This window comes from Pristis pectinata, chromosome 17 (assembly GCF_009764475.1).
Source record: "Pristis pectinata isolate sPriPec2 chromosome 17, sPriPec2.1.pri, whole genome shotgun sequence".
Taxonomy (NCBI): domain Eukaryota; kingdom Metazoa; phylum Chordata; class Chondrichthyes; order Rhinopristiformes; family Pristidae; genus Pristis; species Pristis pectinata.
The window spans coordinates 10,890,866-10,907,203 of NC_067421.1; the positions used below are offsets into that span (position 1 = coordinate 10,890,866).

The 16,338-nt window shown below is 41.7% G+C and overlaps 1 pseudogene; it reads right to left on the minus strand.

The window, feature by feature from the left end:
* Positions 1-10,162: 10,162 nt before the first annotated feature.
* Positions 10,163-16,096, minus strand: LOC127579184 (immunoglobulin lambda-1 light chain-like; annotated as a pseudogene).
* Positions 16,097-16,338: the final 242 nt, after the last annotated feature.

A 16,338-nucleotide genomic window follows, 5' to 3' on the forward strand; every position in this document is an offset into this window, starting at 1 on the left:
TGTATTGTAAATCGAATAAATTATTGCGCGAAAACAAACACTGAAGATTTAAAAAATAAAAAATCATGTGTGTTATCCGGTGTGCGGTGGGGCAGGGTAACATTCAAAACAATCATCTTAGGTTTCTGCTTCAATGAAATTTCGGTTTTAGATTACAAACCGAGAGGTGCATTGTTAATACCTTGATACAAGTTAGTACATTGTTACAGGTTAACAAATATTTTATAGGTGTTTTACGTGACAGCTCAGCACAATTTCAAGAGAAGCATCTTTGGACCGATTAAAGTAGTGCATTTTCTAATGCGAAGATGAAGGGTGAAGAAGGGTCTTGAGCTGTTAGTTATGCAGAAATACAGAATGTGCGCGACCTGTCACTTCAGAGGTGGTCTGTTTGAAGTACAAAGGAGAGTTCGTAAAACAAAAATCTTGCAACAGAAATGAGAGGGATTCAGTAATTATTGCCTGCTATTCCTGGAATATGGGTGCCAAAGTCAAGTTTTCTCTTTTGGGTGCTGTTGGGAGTGGTAGTTCCTTGAGCGAGTGAAGTCAGAGCAGGGAAGTACCACGATTATGGAGGCAAGGCCACAGGAGGCAAGTAAACAGAGAGAGCAACGGTGAGGAAGGTTCCGTGGTTGGTTGAGCAGGTAGGGAGACAGGCGTTCCTGTGTCTGCTACAAATGGAGTGAATGTGCAAGAATATTCAAACCACGGGCCTAAATGAAAATGATGGAAACTATATTATAAGGAATGGGTTCCCTATTATAAGTCAGGGAGTTGCATTGAAAGGTATGACGGTGGAGAGGTACTGACTAACATTCAAAGTCGTGCGCAGGAAATTACTGGGATGAAAGTGTCGTGGTTACCCGCAGTAAATAGATGACCAGGAGAAGCAAATGATTACTCAAGAAGTTAAACTTTTATTTGCAAAGAAAAGTTGTGACAGTCAGACAGCCAGTTACTAGTCACCCTCTGACTACTGCCCTCTCCGACTGCCCCCAAGCAAAGCTCGAGGGCCTTTTTTATACCCTTTTTCCTCGCTCAATTACATTGTTACAATCCATCATGTCCTCTCTTATCTTCACAGTTTCATCCGTTACCATTTGGCTCCTTCCACAGTTGTCTCCTGGCTCACAACCATTTGTCTTTCGCCACAGTCATTTCCTGTCTCAATCGCAGGGTGCCCCAATTATTTATGGGTATTGGGAGTCCTGGTACTAGGCTACAGAATTATCAGTTATAAATCAATACTAGACTTATTCGCTACAAGGCTAACGGTTATAAAACATTACAATGTGCCCCTATAACCTATGATTTCTGAGACTTGCTGGCATTTGGCTTATCAGTTAAAAAAACTATCAGCTTCAGAACTGCTGCAAAACCATTAGTCGCACTAACCCTAACGACCATTAGTTACACAATAGATCAACAGTGTCTTCCTAGGAATGAGCTAACCATGGTTTAATGAGCTACACTAAATCAAAAGTGTCTCCCTAGGAATGGGTTAACTATTTCTTTAATGAGCTATATGTTTCCCGCACTAAGAGTTTCCCGCGCTCGAGCTGAAGAAGAAGGAGGCCCAGCGGCCATCTGAAGGAGATCAGCAGCCACCTTAAGCACAGAGCAGATTATGAATAAAAAAGTATACCCTCTACTTTCTATATATTCTATAAAAGCCGATAAATCCTGAAAATTAGTAGATAATCAGCAAACCATGATTACTAAAGGAGGTCGTCATGGAAATAATGGATGCCCTGATTGCCAGTTCCCAAGTTCTATAGGCAATAGAAATTTTAGCGGGGAGCTAATGCAAGCACATTGTTCAGAAAATCAGTTGGGGGAGATATCAAGATATTACAGACGTATAGGTTGTAATAAAGTCCTACCTCAGAGTTTAGTGTGCAAAAATAAATTATATAGGACTGGGGCAATATGCTGGCATGTCTTGACAATTTGTTGACCTACTAAGAATAAAAAGCAGGCAGTCAGTTGTAGGAATCAGTGCTTAGGCTGCACCTACCCACAGTCTATATCAATGAGTTGGATGGAGGAACCGAATATAATGTTTCTAAATATGGCGATGACCTGAAATTGGGTGGGATCTGCTTGCCATAGAGGGAGTGCAACATATTTCTGGGGTGGTGGGACTGTAGGTTAGGGAGAGATCGGATCTACTGTGCTTGTATTTACTAAAATTTAGAAGAATGGAAGTAAATGTCATTCAAATTACCACATGGCAATGTACAAGATTTTGAGAGGAGTTGCCAGGCTAGGTACATGGAGGACGTTTCCCCAGCTGCGAGGTCCAGAAAAGCGAGCACAGCCTCAGGATACGGGCTGCCACACTTATTACTAAGATGGGGCGAATTTTTTTCACTCACAGAGTGATAAACCTCTGTATTTCTCTGCCACAGAAAACTGTGGAGGACAAGTCGCTGCATATAGTTAAGAAGAAGATAGATAATGCAAAGGCTATCAAGAGATATGGGAGACAGTGGAAATAGATACTGAAATTGCAGGTCAGACATGATAGCATTGAATGGAGGAAAAGGCTCGAGGGGCCGAAGGGCCTGCTTCCACTCCTATTTTTCTATGTTTCCAACGTCCGGATTTTCTGCCCTTCGGTACCCTCATGACTGAATATGGTTGGGGCTGCTTGGGGATAATCGTAATTGCGCAGTGGATATTATGTAAACATCTTCCCATGCGTCTACTTTTATGTTCACTCTTTCGAATAGAAGCGCATTGGCGATAAACCCCTTCAATGCATTTGAAAAATACTGGCGTTCTGGTAGCCAGAAGAGTTTGAGATAATGGTTAATCTCATAGGTTACTGGATTACTGGAGTCTGGCCGCGAGTGTCTGGAAAGCAGGAAATATAGAAACATAAGAGTGACTTTGGGAGCAATTCTTCAGAATATCGCCGGGAAGTTACTAAACAATAAGCCTGCCCATTTACGGCATTCTAGAACAATGACTGTTTCACTTCACTTACTTTTTTTATAAATCTTCACCTGAAGTTTTACCTGCGGGAGTTGTTTAAAGTTCACCGAGGGCACGGTTTCGCTGAACTAGTGCCTGGTCTCATGAGGCCCTGTAAACCATGTGTCTCATATATTCTCATATTTTCATTGCCTTTTCTGAATTGCGAAAAATTGTTCCTGGGATCGATAACGGTAAACGTCTGTGTTCTTCACTTTCGAGATACTTTTCCTGGCGGTGCCAGTGCCGGAATGTGTCTGGAGTTCTGCGTGAATGCAGAAGTCTAACATTGAACGTCTGCTCTTCACCAGTGATTTTTCCGAAACGCACCCTGCTGGGGTTCTGATAGACACCGAGATTCCCTGGCCATTGCATTTACACAAGGAAGTCTGTTCTCCCATCCCGCTGCGCCGGATCTGCGAGCCAATTCATTTAAATGGGGATTACGGAGCAGTGGGGAAGAAGGCTCAGAACAACGTTAGTGGCATTTTAAAATATTTGTGTTTGTTATAAGTTCTAACAAGTTAATTTTCAAACCTCTTCAATGTTTTTTTAAATCTTGTTCATTTTTCTTAATACTTTATAAATACTTTTGTGTGTCAAAGACATCGAAATAGTCAACAATATCACTGGGCGCAAAGCCGACGATGGAATATAAGGTCTATCTCAGTGTTCCATAGGATCTTGGTGAGTGGGGTTAGCTTTAACGACCTCATTCGGTTCCGTTGTTCGGCGCTATGCTGACGCACAGAGCTTCCATCTTAGGGTCATCTGATACTTTCGGAGCCCTTGAAGATAGGTTCATTGGAATGGGCAGTGCAAGCGGTGAAGCGGCCACACGCTCCATTCGGGAAAATACGTGACAATTATTTTGCGGGACAGATTTTTCAAAGTTGGGAAACAGTGCGCAAAATCTGCTATTTGCATGCAACGCTCCGGTATCAAAGGCGAATGTCACCCTTCCTTCTTGCAGTTCAGTATGAAATTTACGTGGAACAACATTTCCACCTACTGGCCAAAGGTAGATGGTACATGAATGCGACGATTGTTGCCTTGAAATTAATGGCAAGTTAAACTTGGACTCCAGACAGACAATGACGTGTTTGCCTCCTAACACCCTCCAGTATCCAAATAAGTTGAATCGAACTGCTGCAGAAGAGTGAAAAACGAAGGAATCCAAATAAACTTCGCACTTCACAAATTAACTTCGCAAGGCATTAATATGGGCAAATACAAGACAGAGCCCGGCCAGTCAATCCGACCGACACGTCTACACAAAAATCCAAAGATATCTTCCTTTAGCCAGAATCACAAAATTAACCAAAATCCATGTTTCATATGTCAACTAGTTTCTTTATTTATGTCCAGTTGCACCAGGAGAACTAACCCACTGAAGATGCTGACAGTACAGGGATGGACAGTTTGGAGGAAATTCCACGAGGAGCAATTTACCTCAGATCCATTGAGGTCTTAGACCATGGACAAAAGTCAGAAAATAAAACTACTTGCAGATTAGCATCTACCTCTCTCCACCAACTGATTAATCAGAATTGTCCCTTGTGGAAATCTGCAGTGAAGAAAGACGGGGAATCGCAACCAAAGCGTATATTTGGGCGGAGAACAACAACATTGCGATGAGTTGCCGTAAAGACCACACTGAATGCGGAATAACATAGCAACAACAGAATAAAAACCTCTGGAAGAACTGCAGGGCAAGTAACATCTGTGAACGCCTCGGGTTGGCCGATGTTTAAGATCGAGACCCTGCATCAAGACAAAACCTTCATTGTCAAGGATGCATTTATTCAAAATAGAGTGGCTCCTACGCAATCCTTGAGTTATCAGGCATTAGTTTCACGATAAATAGCTTGGATAGAGGCCAGGATTACTTGTTTAAAACAAAAGATACACTGAGTTCAGTGAGCCATAAGCATTTGCAAAATTTCATTCCAGCGAAATCTCCTAAGTTAGTCCATCTCTCATTTTGCTGCTGCCATTTTTTCACTGAAACAAATTAGGTGATCAGCCTAGAAGAGAATTCCAGGAATAGTAACATATTTACTTGGATAGGAATTAGGAATTATGAGAGGCTGCAACTCGCAGCTTATGCACTGAAGTGGAATATTACGAACTAGCGCTTCTCTAAATGCGGTCCGTACTCCACAACCATTGGATCAGATCGCAGATTTGCACTCCTGTTACATCTTATAATAAAAAGTAAAAAAAAATAACAGTGGAAATGGGTGACTCCAGGAACATGGAGTCGGAAAGTAGCATGTGAGCAGGAGAGCGAAACCTGAATTGCCTTCAGCCTGAAAGACCAGATGCTCAATTCATCTCAGCACCTCAAGAAGTTGCACTATCACAGGGGGCCAGTTTTCAGCTAGTTTAATACACTCCATATAATGTCAAGAAAGCCCTTGACACACTGGATATAGCAGATGCTCAATACATCGACAACATCGTGAGGGTGATGCTAAAGATCTATCCCAGGTCCTATAGAAATTGGACATTGTTCCTCAGCTGCAGTATTTATTTCGACAGAACGGAATCTCAATTAACGTTTTTTTGAGAAATATTGAAATAAATAACTCTTTTACTCGCCAATCATATGAAGTAAAACGTGATGCATTCGCGCCACCTTCAGGTGAACTCGCATGTGAAACACAGACCAGAATTTGCCGAGAATAGTTGGCAGTTCCATGTCAAGTTGCCGGTATTTACCATGCCACATGTGAGAGGAATTTTGTGAATCTTAGGAAAACATGGATGACCTGAACTTATTGACAACGTTCTTCGCGTGGATTACAGAGAGTCCTCAGACATTGGACTTCACGTGGAGTCCATATGAAGTCCAGCAGTGGAGAAGAAAATCTTTACCCTCCCCGGTAGTTACACCAGTAAATGTATACAAAACCACAAGCCCATTCAGTTGAATCAAGATGAACGCTAATGAGGGAAAGGTTAATTTTTGAACTAGCCGAACTTGCGTCACCGTTTTTTGTTAGCTTTTGAAACCTGTTCAACAATTAAATGAATGTATGTGCACATTCCTTAATTTTAATAATTTCAAATTAAATTGAAATGATCCTTTCGATTGGATTATAATGTTATTCCATTTCGTCTCCGCATCGGGAATGTTCAGCAGAATGCAAGATCCGTGAAGACTTTCATAGCCGGCAAAAATTCAAAACGGATATTTTTCAGCCTCGCCATTTCCGAGCAATGAGCACAAAGGAGCAATACAACACCCGGGGATCCGCAGAACGTAAGTCCACACTTGCCTTACTCCATTTACCAGCTCAGATGGCTCACCACCGGTAGCACGATAGGGCCTATCTCCCAGGCAAGGCACATTTTGTTTTATTTGGAAATGTCCTTATCAAAATATCAGTGAGTTAGGGAACGAGTGGAGGTTGATGCCTCTGAAGTGAAATTCATTCTGTACCGTTGAACCACGTGATGAGTACATAACACATTTACGTGTAATGGATATTGTGAGATCACTAATTAATAATCTACCGTCAGATAAACAACGAGCTCACAGGCTATCCAGTTTATTCCTTAAATAAAGACAAGGATGCAGGAGTAAGATTACCAGTCCTTATTACACCTATCAGGGAAGGGCATTGTGACTATCGTCTCTGGAAATTTCTGCTGAAGTTAACACCAAAAATGTCAGAAGCAAGACCCCATGAAAATATCTGTGACAAGTTATTATATACACGTTGGAGAATATTCACAATCATACGGGTGTGATGTGTGCAAAGAGAGGTGAATATTACGTAGCAATATTTCAAAAATGGATTTCAAGGCATCATGTAGCAGGCACGTTGTTCAGGACATACTTCTGTCATTTGACTCCCAGCTGACTTCAGCGTGGGTCCAAGCAATCTTTTCCTCATATATCTGGCGAAACTGCAACAACATATCTCTGAGAAGTAAGAGATTGCAGATGCTGGATCATGAGGAACAACATCTGGTGGAACACAGCGGGTCGTGAAAATCTCAGAGAACTTGCACCAACCAGCCAGACATGTCAGAAAAGCATGGCACTCCGAAGAGCAGAAGAACACTGATCAGTAGAGTAAAATTGCCACCACCCCCTCCCAGAGCCGCCACCCCACCCCACACCATCACCAAGGAATCAAAATTACCATGGTGAAATTATCACGGAGAAAGTAGGGACAATGGCCTGAGGGTTTGGAATTTTAGTTAAAATGACGAGTTATTTTTCTTCACCTGTTTAAACCATTGCGTGGAGAATGTCTCTGCTGAATTGAAAAGCTCACAACGTGGAAATTCAGGGAAACCCAGCAAGTTGTCCTTGTTCTCCTGGCTAGGAAATAATCCTCATAATATATTCTGAAGCAAATAAGTAGGTCATTGTCTCATTACTGCATTTTGTTGGACCTCTATCAGATATTTCCAAATTTTACAACGAAATTAAAGGAGGCCATTTGTCCCGTCGAGTCTATGCTGTCTCTCCCAGTAGTCTTATTGCTCCCATTTCCCACTTATTTCTGCAATTTATTCTTTCACGTTCGCCATTCAATACCCCCCACAGTAGGGATATTTTGCTGCGGCTAACTAACTTAACAACCAACCCATCTTTGGCATTGTGGAGGAAACCGGAGGACAGCGGGGAAACTGGGAGTAACGAAAAGAACCTGAGCAGTACACACAGACAGTGCACACAATCGAAACTGGTTCACTAAAGGTGTGAGACAACGTCACTGCCTGCAACGTAGCTGTGCTGCCCACCATTTTCTATCGGAGGATACACCTTGTAATCCAGGAGTTTCGCTGCGTCTTCCTGAGATTCTGTAAGACTCTGTCCAGACCTTCGCATGATCCATGAACTCGTTCATCGGAATGAAGATTGTAGGTGTAAAAAGGAAGGCAAGTGTCACTTAAGTTTAGCTTAATTATTTAATTCATGTATCATACGTTTAATTATTTGGATCTCATTTTAGTAGTTCAGTACGTTTACTTGCCATCATTTTAAGAAGGTTTGCCTTAAAACATTATACATTAAAACATTATACGTTACACTGTTTCTAAAGCAGTTCCAACAGTTTGACCGACAGCTAAGCTGAGAGTGGGTCTTTCCCTGTGTCAAAGGCTTCAAGGTGGGTTTTCACAGACCGGCCAGTTCTGGCCATCAGAAGATGCCATTCCATCATTCAACGCTCTAGGCAGTCAAGGCTTCGCTGCTTGTCTCTGCGACACTCTCGGCCAGCGAAATTGGACTTCCAGGACCAAAGAAGACAAGTTCAGCAGCCGGCGAGGTTGTAAGGCATGTCCGCTCCCAAACAGGAAACCCGGGACCATAAGGTGACTTGATCATTCTCCACGCTCATTTGCACGGCCATTATTTTCTCAATCACTGAATCGTTTTTTCCCCCTAATCTTTACCAATCGTCGCAGTTTACATCACTTAAATACCGTTTTGGACAAAATACTTTATCATGTCTTCTGACCCCAATTGAACTCCGCTCAACTAGCCAATCAGAGAACAAGCCCTCAACCATTTCTTTCTATCTTCTGTCTCCCAACCAAATGCCAGCCCATAGTTTCAAATATTTGTACATTTGACTCCAAGGTAGTTATATACGTATTTATGTCACCGTGCTCTGAAAACCTCAGTTCCTCAACAGCCACAATGTATCATAATTCACATGCTAAATCCGATAAAAATAATCCCCTTTCCAGAGCAAACCATCCCGTTTATTCATCCTTCCAGAATGTAGATTATCTCAACTCCGGTAACTAAATATTTGTGTTTCCTTCGTTGCTTTAAAAGTGTGAAACGCCAAGCAGTTCTACATAAATCTAGCACTCCCCGGTTATTCTATACTGTGGCCCTCTGGAAAACAATCAAAACTTTTTTCTTTTATTGATGGAGATTGAATCTTGAGTTGTTCTGCGTGTAATCCGTAATCAATCTGGATGCAGACTATGTTAGTGGAAGATGCGGTGGCGAAATTTTCATTATTATTATGAAACTGTATTAAATAAATGCGACTCTGGTCAAACCTGGGCGGCTGTGATTCAAACCGTCCATCACCCTGCAGCTGAGATAGATTGGTTTGTTATATTAACGTTTGCGCAAAGATAAGGACTACAGAAAGACGCTTGAAAATCATCGCATCGTTTACAAAATAACAATTATGTCATGCGAAAATTTTGCACGGCAGTGAGTCCGGGTTATCTGAATGGGGATGTTTCTACATTTTTCCTTAACTTGTGAGACTCAGTCACCGAAAAGAAATTGCACCAGGTATCCTAGTTCTTTTCATGGAGATGCCGACCCACGGTTGCTTAATCTCTTAACCCTCCTAACAATATATTTTAAGATAAGATAAGATACCTTTATTACTCACAAGTACATCGAAACACACAGTGAAATGCATCTTTTTGCGTAGAGTGTGTTCTGGGGGCAGCCCGCAAGTGTCGCCACGCTTCCGGCGCCAACATTGCATGCCCACAACTTCCGAACCTGTACGTCTTTGGAATGCGGGAGGAAACCGGAGCACACGGAGGAAACGCACGCAGACACGGGGAGAACGTACAAACTCCTTATAGACAACGGTCAGAATTGAACCTGGCTAGCTGGCGCTGTAATAGCGTTACGCTAACCGCTACACTACCGTGCCTGCCTATATTATCCAATGATCCAATGCCATGTTTGACATTTATTTGCATTTTTTTATAAATAACTAAGCAGAGATGGATTTTCATATTGTTTTGGTTATTAGCCATTCAGCCTTGCAGCATAATGTGTTAGGTATTTAGTTTTACTTTGCAAAGATTAATATATCAATGTATAAAAAGCTTAATATATACCAATGTACGTATTAAAAGCTCACCATGAGCGCTATTCATTTAAAAGTGTAATTTCTCTAGCCAGAGAAGAAAATTTCAGATTACTTCGCGAAACATCATTTTTTGTTATTATCATATCTGTTAACAGATATTCAAAACATTACTACTGCTGGTATTCCACTTTTATTGTTAAACTAACCCTCTGATCAGTTTGGAATGCGATCGTGGCCAGAGGATTCAATCCCATATGATGAGCATCTGCTGTGATTCAAGATGTTTTAAAGTAATCAAACGTGTAATATCGAAACATGATATTTATTTTCACGTTAACAAATCAGAATATAAATTTCTTAAATTAGGTACAGCCGGCTCTCGCGATGTTTGTCTTAATCGGGTTTGCCTGAGTCTAGTGTTTATCCACAGAAGAGTAAAGGTCGTGTGAGTTCCAGTCAGAGGCTGGCAGAGTCAGGTAACTGCTCGCACTGAACGCGTTGTCCGTGTCCTGCTGGACGCGGCTGGTCTCAACGCCATTCTTCCTCGCACTGCCTTCCACGGTCCACTCAATATCCACAGCGCCCGGGTTAAACCTGCTCACCTGACACACCAGGGTGGCGGTGCCCTTTCTCGTGATTTCTTCTGCTGAAGGCCGGAGGACGGTCACCGCAGGTGGTCGCGGACCTGAAAATAGAAACAAACGCAGGAAGATCAATTACTGATTGACATCAAAGTCTGAATCAACCCGTGTTGTTTTCGTTGGTTTTAAAGGCGATATCATGAGATCCCTATGAAATCCTCGTCCAACGAAACAGCATTAATACAACTTGCGCAGCGACAGAAGTCCAGATCCTTGCAAATATTATAATATGGCAATATTTTCTGAATATCGACACATGGCATAAGACAATATCAGATCTTCTTCAAAGGAAACAAATCAAACCTTCGCACATGTTTAATGTCATAATTTACAGATCCCTCAAACATATCGCAGATTTAACAATTTTGTCCCATGTTCTTCACTTATTTGCCTTTTAAATAGACTTTGGAACCGAAACTGAATGATTCAGGAGGTGTTGTGAACATGAAAGATTAAAATCACACTGTACATTGTCATGTTTTAGTCTGAGATAAGTTTCCGCAGACGATGTATCCAAGGAGCTGTGTATTTAATGCATAGCAAATCTGAATTTTACTTAAATATTCAGTAATGCTGACTGGAAAAATATTGTAACACTCATCTCAAATCATTCGGTTCCACTCAGTTTACTACTAGCCTCGTTTGTTTTTTTTTGTCTCAAGCTCCGTACAAATTTTGAAGAAGATGGCAAAATGCTATTTAAATATCCGTGAGGCCTGCGGATAATCAATGCCTGAACCGCTTTGCCGACTGGCTGTCGCTGCCAGGTTCCCGCCCCCGCCGAGTGTAGAGTATATCAATCAAATTTTGCAAGTACTTCCATCTACAAGTTTGCACATTATACCACCGTTGTAGGTCGTATCTCAAACAGCGATGAGTCAGAGTACAGGAAGAGATAGAGAGCTTAGTGGAATGGTGTCATGACAACAACCTTACCTCAAGGTCAAAAAAAGCGAAAGAGCAGGTCATTGACTCCAGGAAAGGGGGCGAGTACATGCACCTGTCTACATCGATGGTGCTGCGGTCGATCTTAAGTTCCTGGGAGTGAACATCACCAACAGCCTGTCCTGGTCAAATCACGTAGACGCCATGGCCAAGAAAGCTCACCAGCGCCTCTACTTCCTCAGGAGGCTAAAGAAATTTTGTTTGTCCCCTTTGACTCTCACCAACTTTTACCGAAGCACCATAGAAAGCATCCTATCTGAATGTATCACAGCTTGGTATGGCAACTGCTCTGCCCAGGACCGCAAGAAACTGCAGAGACTTGTGGACACAGCCCCGCGCATCACGGACACCAGCCTCCCCTCCTTGGACTCTGTCTTTACCTTTCGTTGTCTTGGTGAAGCAGCCGGCATAATCAAAGACCCCAACCACCCGAGTCATTCTCTCTTCTCTCCTCTTCCATAGGGTAGAAGATACAGGAGCATGAGGGCACGTACCACAAGACTTAAGGACAGCGTCTACCCCACTGTGATAAGACTATTGAACGGTTTCCTTATACAATGAGATGGACTATGACCTCACGATCTACCTTGTTGTGACTTTGCACCTTATTGCACTGCACTTTCTCTGTAGCTGTGACACTTTACTCTGTACTGTTATTGTTTATAACTGTACCTCTTCAATGCACTCTGTACTAACTCAATGTAACTGCACTGTGTAATGAATTGACCTGTACGATCGGTTTGTAAGACGACCTTTTCACTGTACCTCGGTACAAGTGACAATAATAAACCAATACCAATACCAGCAATCGCGTCACACGAGCAATCTGCTTCAGGGGAACAGATCCAGAGTGGGGGGGTCACACAACATGACATTTCAATAAAGACAATCATTTTACAATAAATAATGTGTGATTCTCAACACGTATGTCAATGCTAGAAATGATTTCCTGGAATTAAGATGTTGTTGAACTCAAAAATATCCTCGCCAATATGTATTAATCGTCCAATACCGATGAGGCAAGTCTACCCTCATTTTCACATTGCTATTTGTGGGAGAACACTGTGTGCGGATTATTTGTGCTATTTCACAAATTGCAGCGCTGGATACACTCAAAGTGCGTTGAGACCGTCTCACGTGCAAAGACGCATCTCAGCAACACAGGGATTCCCGCTCAGGCGACAAATCTTTTGCTGTTCTGAGGATTCGCCTTCAAATCCACAAATTTACCTCACTTTTATTCCCTTCAAGTTTGTAGATTGTAGTGCGAGTCAACAATAGTTTGACAATTAACTCCTTGACAGTGGCCTGGAATACATATTTCCCAATATAGATTATAAATGAAATTATCTATGATTTAAGAGAATGTATTCTTTTTGGTATCGCGCGTTTTCCAGTTCCAACCTGATATATCAGAATGATAGTCAATAATTGATAAAAGTTAAAATCGCGGCAGGTTACCGACGTGTCCTGAGGTACTAAACTTCCTAACTGCAAATGACACATACAGGTACAAAATCTAATATTAATGTACAAAAGCTATGGAGCAGTATTCAGGTGTATTCATATTCAGAAAAGTGCACAAAAAGATAAAACATTTTGGCCCTGAGTCTGTATAATATGCGGTTCCTGTGTCTGATCGTGAAGGTGATCTCGAAGATAAGCGACAGTTGCAGCAATTTGCAAAGTCCCCTTAAATATTAACATTTATATATGTTTGAATGGAATTAAGTCGTGTCGTATAAGTTTTTTCATATAACTTTGGCCGAACGTTAATTTCAACAAGATTTAGGGACCGTGCATAGGATTGTAAACAGGTCAAAGACAACCCGACACTCAGTCACTCTTAGAATCTCAAAGACCAGAAAGAAGTCGATCTCGCAGCCCGAGATTTGAAAACATAACTCGACATCTGTGTTTGCATGATTTTATCTACTACACTTTAAAGCTTGACCTGCATTGGGTTTTTAGATTTGGGATACAACACGTTCTCAGAACACCGTGGGGGAAATACCCTAATTTCTCTAAATGTCCTTCAAATAATTACCACAATGTCCATTCACGTAGCACTTTTAACGACGTACGATATTGCAAGGAATCATTACAATACAAAAATTGAACCCAACATTAGAAGATCCCAAGCCAGAGGAAAAGAATGTTGGAACACAGAAAACGGAGTTCAGAGGAGCTTACGTTTGTGGAGCATGGAGCGGGGGAAGCTTAGGTGTAAGCTGGAAAAGTTACGATGGCGATATTGAGGAAGAAGAAACAGATTTCCAGCTCGATAACTTACTCTGTTTTGCTCCTACTTCATTTCATCCACTGGTGAAAAGTCACCAATGCCTTTGCTTTCCTGACTTTTCTCGTCCGCTCTCAAGCTTCGCAATACCGGTAAGATCTCAACAATGGCTTTTTGACCTCTCCAGGGTTAAGCAGTATCAAAAATTTATTAAACTTTCTATTTATTCATTAAAGCTCACCTGACATTGACTCTACATAAATATATTTTATAGGCAATGCTTTCACTTAAACTAAGTCTCTCCGCCAAGCAAACGGATTTTTTATTTTTAGTCAGTAATGTTCAAAACATCAGGGGACAATTCCGTTTGAAAACCGAATGAAATAAAATGACCATTGATATTATTGTTGCAAGAATTTTTAACTAAAATAGGATACACTGAAAGATATTTACTTCGGCATATCTCATGATACCACATTCCAATATAATGTTGCCAAATAACAGTTAATTTTGTCGGGTATTGAACTGTCCATGACACACATCATAGGATGAGTAGGAAAACCGAATGTCGTTACTAAGAAGAAGTACAGTATGCAAACTCTGAAGGTATGTTCGGAGATATATAAAGCGTAATTAATGTGGCAGTTGATTGCTGCGCTGCCCTGGATTGCTCGTAGATGAGTAATTGTTCTGGGAAATCCAGGCCATGCCCTAGAATACTGACAGTTATAAATTCTTGCAAGAGGTTTAATGGGAATTAACAAGGCATCCGATTGTTTTAGTTTTGTTTTTAGGATTGATTACGGTCAGACATTTCCGCGATGCTCTAGAGAACAGGGTTAAACCAATCTGTAAGACAATGCGAGGCACATAGAATTCCCAAAGGAAGTCGATCTCGCAAACACGGCTTCTTGAAGCTCAGTTCAATATTTGCTCTTGTCAATTATTATTCTACTTCTCTTTGAAGCGTGTCATGCACTCTGCTTGATCGCCGTTAGAGCTGAGGCAGTACACTTTCTTAAAATACCTTGCGTAAACAAAACACCGTCATTTCTCCGGTAATTATAATATCTTTCATTAACATAACGTTGTCCGTTACACAGCATGTCCTATAGCAACATTCTAAAGTTGCCCTTTTGAGCCAACGAGAGAAGACGATACCAAGTGACAGGAGCAGATTTTTAGGCAAAGTGTTATCGTTTTAGGAGTCGTTCTAAGGAAAGCGAGACAGAGGCAGCAAGGCAGAGACGACAAATCTAAGACGACCGGAGATGACAGAAATTGAAGGTTGTCAGCTCTCAGGACGGTTTGATAACAATGATGAAAATTATTAAATGGAGACATCGTTCAACTATGGAAAAATGTGCGTCAACAAGGGTAATGGGTGTGAGTCAGGACACCGAGTACAGAGTTTTGGATGACTGCAAAATTGGGGAATAAAGAGCGAGAGAGAGAGAGAGTCCGGAATAATTTACAAATCAAGTCAGGTGATGTCGCGGAGATGGAAATGTGCTCGCTATTTTCGGCTCAATCACATCCTCGCCTGTCCTCTTGCGCAGCACAACTGCTGCTGTCACCTCATCCATGCTGTTGCTACTTCCACTCTTGTTGTTTCCCATCTGCTCTCGAAGCTTAATACTCGTCATGGCAAATCTTAAAAATCGTTTCTGTGCTCAATTCAAGACTTTACCCTGTCCCTAATATCAGGCACCTTGTGTGTTTGGTTATTATTTAAAGCCCCCTGGACGCTGAATTTCAAAGTCTGCGTAAATATATTTGGATGACAGAAATTTCCTCTAACAGTATTTCACTCCACCAGGCAAAGGGATGCTTTTTTTAGTCCTTAATATTGGGAATATTTGGTAAAAACTTCACGAGCGATGTGTAAACAGAGAGAAAAAATTGCGCACTGATGCTGTTGTCCCAATACTAACAACTGAAAGGGTAAACAATCGAAATTTGGTGATTAACAAATTCCCACGTTCAATAATTTACGTACTGTTCAGATTCAGCTTGGTCCCTTCCCCGAAGGTAAATACATCATCCTCCCCCACACCGCACTAATAATTGGCGGAGTCCTCCCATTGCACGTTGGTGATGGTTAATTGCATCCGGTTGCGGAAAAGGTCCAAGGAACCAGTGAATCGATCTGGAATTCCCAAAGCTCTATCGTTGTCCGTATCCCACAACAGTACCGGAGGGCTGTCAGGTTTCTGCCTGTACCAGCTCGTCCCGATGCTACCTGGTGACATGGTACAGGTGATCTGAACGGTTTCCCCCGGCGAAATTGAGATAGACGGGGACTGAATCACTATTGGCTCCGCGTTTATGGCTGAGGAAATAACAAATTTATCTTAGAACCGTTCAGTATATCAGCACAACTTAAAGAGCAGTAGTGGTAATGATGTGACGTTTTACTTACTGTGGAAACAGAACAACAATGCGGCAATACCGCGAACCCATCGCGCCATTATTGACACCAAGGGAAATTTTGAGACAAAAGTCTACTTCTAGACACTTTCGAAGATTCACCTTATGAAGTCTCAAATTTCGGCACGTAACGAAATATTCACGCAAATTTCCACTCACGTGATTTCGAATTATCGAATTGTGGGTCATCTGTTAATCGGTTCTTTCACAGCTCCAAAACTGTCAGAAAAGGAAGGAAAAAATGTAAATCCCTTTTAAGTGTATAGGGGAATGGTAGAATATA